The sequence below is a fragment of the Pinus tabuliformis genome, chromosome J (genome assembly GCF_031772625.1).
Source record: "Pinus tabuliformis cultivar Carrire ecotype Pingquan chromosome J, CPIR1, whole genome shotgun sequence".
Classification (NCBI taxonomy): domain Eukaryota; kingdom Viridiplantae; phylum Streptophyta; class Pinopsida; order Pinales; family Pinaceae; genus Pinus; species Pinus tabuliformis.
The window spans coordinates 1,011,297,150-1,011,300,572 of NC_142295.1; the positions used below are offsets into that span (position 1 = coordinate 1,011,297,150).

At 37.6% G+C, this 3,423-nt stretch overlaps 1 pseudogene; it reads right to left on the reverse strand.

Annotated features, from left to right (window-relative positions):
• Nucleotides 1-1,103: 1,103 nt before the first annotated feature.
• Nucleotides 1,104-3,194, reverse strand: LOC149230286 (protein CANDIDATE G PROTEIN-COUPLED RECEPTOR 7 pseudogene; annotated as a pseudogene).
• Nucleotides 3,195-3,423: the final 229 nt, after the last annotated feature.

Genomic DNA, 3,423 nt, shown 5'->3' on the forward strand with positions numbered 1-3,423 from the left:
TGGACAGAAGTTTGATATCGATATAATCTGAACATCATAAAAGAAGGGAATTAACAAAGATAAACTTCCTGGAAGCAATGTAACCATTAATTTGACCGAAAAGGGAAACTATAAGCTCAGCCTACAGGGTTTAACTTGTATTAAATTCAAAACTATTCAACAGGAGATTTTAATATACAGATATCTTATTGGAAAAGACTAGCTTAAGATTTTCATAAGCCATAACATACAGTAGCCTTGCATTAGATTCAGGCAACAATCTTTCACCATGCTTCAATCAATCAAAATCGGAATGATGGACAACGCACACTTGTCTTGCATCCTCAAAAATTTAGCAGTATTCGTGAAGGTTTCCAACCATGGGCCCAAAAGGATTTAGCAGTATTCGTGAAGGTTTCCAACCATGGGCCCAAAAGGGACAGAAGGAAGGTGACAAACAAATAAATAAAATGCTGAATGAAATGCAAGGGGATTGAAAATCCCATTAATAACACCTAAATTTATGAGTTTGAAAGATAAGATCGGCTCTCACATGGTAACCAAACTAACTACCAATGGAAACACTGGCTGAACACGAGTTATTTTTTCCAAAAGGATTGCAAAAATTGTGACTGTTGGACTAAATCTATTTTAAGGACACTTTTGCAGTCATCCTTTACATAGATGCGAGTCAATTCTATACTTTGTATCTTTAATGTAATTATAAGAAGCATTTTTTCCAAAACTGTAAAAATAAATAAAAGATCATTATACACACACCCAAAAAAATTGCTCTCGCGGCACTTATATCATTGTTTTCATAAATTTTCTGCTATACTCCTGAGGATAGGTGAAGCATTCACAAGAAAGGTTGAACTTAAAAATATACATCAGAAAATCAGAAAAGAATTTGACAAAGGAAAAAGATTATATTGAAAGTTCAACTCAATGACCTCATTGACTGGAAACATTTAGTAGACACATCTATCTAACACAGATGCAGCAAAAAAAATAATTTGATAAAGAATAAAAATATATTAAACGCTCAACTCAATGCCCCATTAACTAGAACCACTTAGTAGACATATCTATCGACATTAGGATTACACACCATGATCAGAAAATAGCCTATTCAAGATGCCTGTCTGAGCACAGCACACTTCTATTTCATGAAAAGAAATTAAGTGTTCAAATAATATACTATTATTCTGGTACAAGCTACGTGCTGCTTCCCCTGCTCTACTTGACGCAGAGTCTGTAGGATATTATGTAATAATCATACAAAGAAACTATGACATTTTTTTTGTTTGATTCTGAGAGGGAAAAACTCTGGATCTAAAACATAATTTGTCAGTGTCTTGGCAAGAATGCACTGATTATACACTGCAACCAGAAGACAATAAAACATATGTCCAAATTCAATAAGTTTATAAAAAAGTTTGGCATCTTGATGAAGGGTTCAGAGCCCAGGGGAATAGCAGGCTTTGTATTCCTCACGTCCAGAGGCAAAATAACAGCACTATAAAAAGATTGTTGCTTTGCTTCATTGAAGACAAACTGATAAAATAACACTATCTTTATCCAAATAAGCCATCAAAGTTAAAGCTCAAAATCATCATCTTCATCCAACTTTAAGGCCTGGGCTGCAGCTTCTTCCTCTTCATCCTCAATAATCAGATAAGGATTGTGCATAATAGGCCTGAACTTATATCCCGTGAAAACATAAAATGCGAGAGTTGCACATTCCCTGGCCAGATGGCTCGTCCACGTATACCTAAATGATGTTCTTGTCGTCAAGGCGAAGACAACTACCCGAGTAAAGTAGATATAAGAGATCACCACAATATAATAGTGCCTGAACAGGGTCAACTTTCTCAGAACTGCTGCTGCTTTACCATCTGTCAGAGCTGCCTCTTTCAAGTGCTTGATGGACCAAACAATAGGAAAAAGAACAGCACTGCAACAAATAATATCAATAAGAAACAACAACTGCTTCCATTCAAACCAGTCCTTCGCATACGGTCCGGACTCACCTATCATGGCTGCAGCAATATTGGCAACAACTTGCAGAGGGATGACAATCATGAGCACCTTTTTATCCTTTTCTTGAAGATATGGCCTCAAGAAGGACCACCCAGTACCAATCAGGACAATTAGGGTAAAAAGCATAATACCCTTGAAAAAATTGAAAAAATAAAAAACAACATCCCAACCATGGGCAGTCCCTGTTCTTTTGATAAAAGACTTGTCCTCTGCCTCACAGATCAGATTCAAAGCCTTCAGGCAGACCAATGCACCCATCAATATATGGATCTTATGGGCAGAAGCTCTGTTCTTGACACACACGAATACCCAAACCCCAGCCAATGTTGCATAAATAACAAAAAAACTAAAGTACAACTTTGGCAGCACTGTTTGACCTACAGACAAATAATCCTTAATGTCGGAATCCCCCTCTAAATTGTACATTGCAGTCTTCACATTCATGGAAACCTGAAGGTCAGCTATACAATTCACAAACATTAAACTGTACAGGTCGGATTCCAAGGGACTGAATGTTTTATTAAAATTATTGTTCTTTTGAATCTCTTCAAACGTGAAGAGCACTGTAACGAGATTGCTGTCAAGAACACATCTAATTTGCCCCAGCTCTAACTGCTGTAAAACATGCAGCCATGCATTCCTTGTGGTAGCCAAAAACCCCATATGAACGGGGTTAATTGATTTGTTAACTGTGAGCCTATAGGAGGCCTCTGTTACATAGATCTCTAAATGGCCTCTTTGTGTGAAGCCGAATTCATCAAAAATGATTATAGGGCGGGAGTCTGAGCGGATCTCAGACTCCCGAATTTCTGCCAGGGAAAATGGAATAATGCATCCGAATAAAAGAATAATCAAAAGGGTTTGCAAACAATGGCTTCCCATTGTGAAAATACCTGTAAATCTGCCGATCCAGCAAGGTTTTCTTTGAGAGAAATCGATCCAGTCGGGTTTCAAGCCTTCCACCGACGCAGAAAGGAGAATCTTAGCGCATTGCAGGTAAAACTGTGGTAACATTGAACTCTGTAGTGTATGCCATCTAAACGATCCCGCGATAGAGAAGGCTCGACAGTGTTGTGTAAGAAGAGTTTGGCGACGCATTAAGAGGTGGAGTGGTCTTTAGAAGATGACTTACTGGTGGTAGGTAGTAGGGTCGTTTTCTTCTGCTTTTTTTGGAAGGGTCGAAACACATTTGTGCTTATTTTGAATTTTTGTCCAAAGAATATGGGGGACATATCAATATTATATTTGGTTGCTTTTGTCGTCTTTTTCTTTCCCATTATTAAAATTCTGGAAATTGTTTTCAGGTTAGATTTTGACGGTAATTGTAAATGTTACTCACGTTTACAAAAGATTTTTCGGTGAAGATCACATGAAACGTCATTTGTCGACGCGTTTCGAACC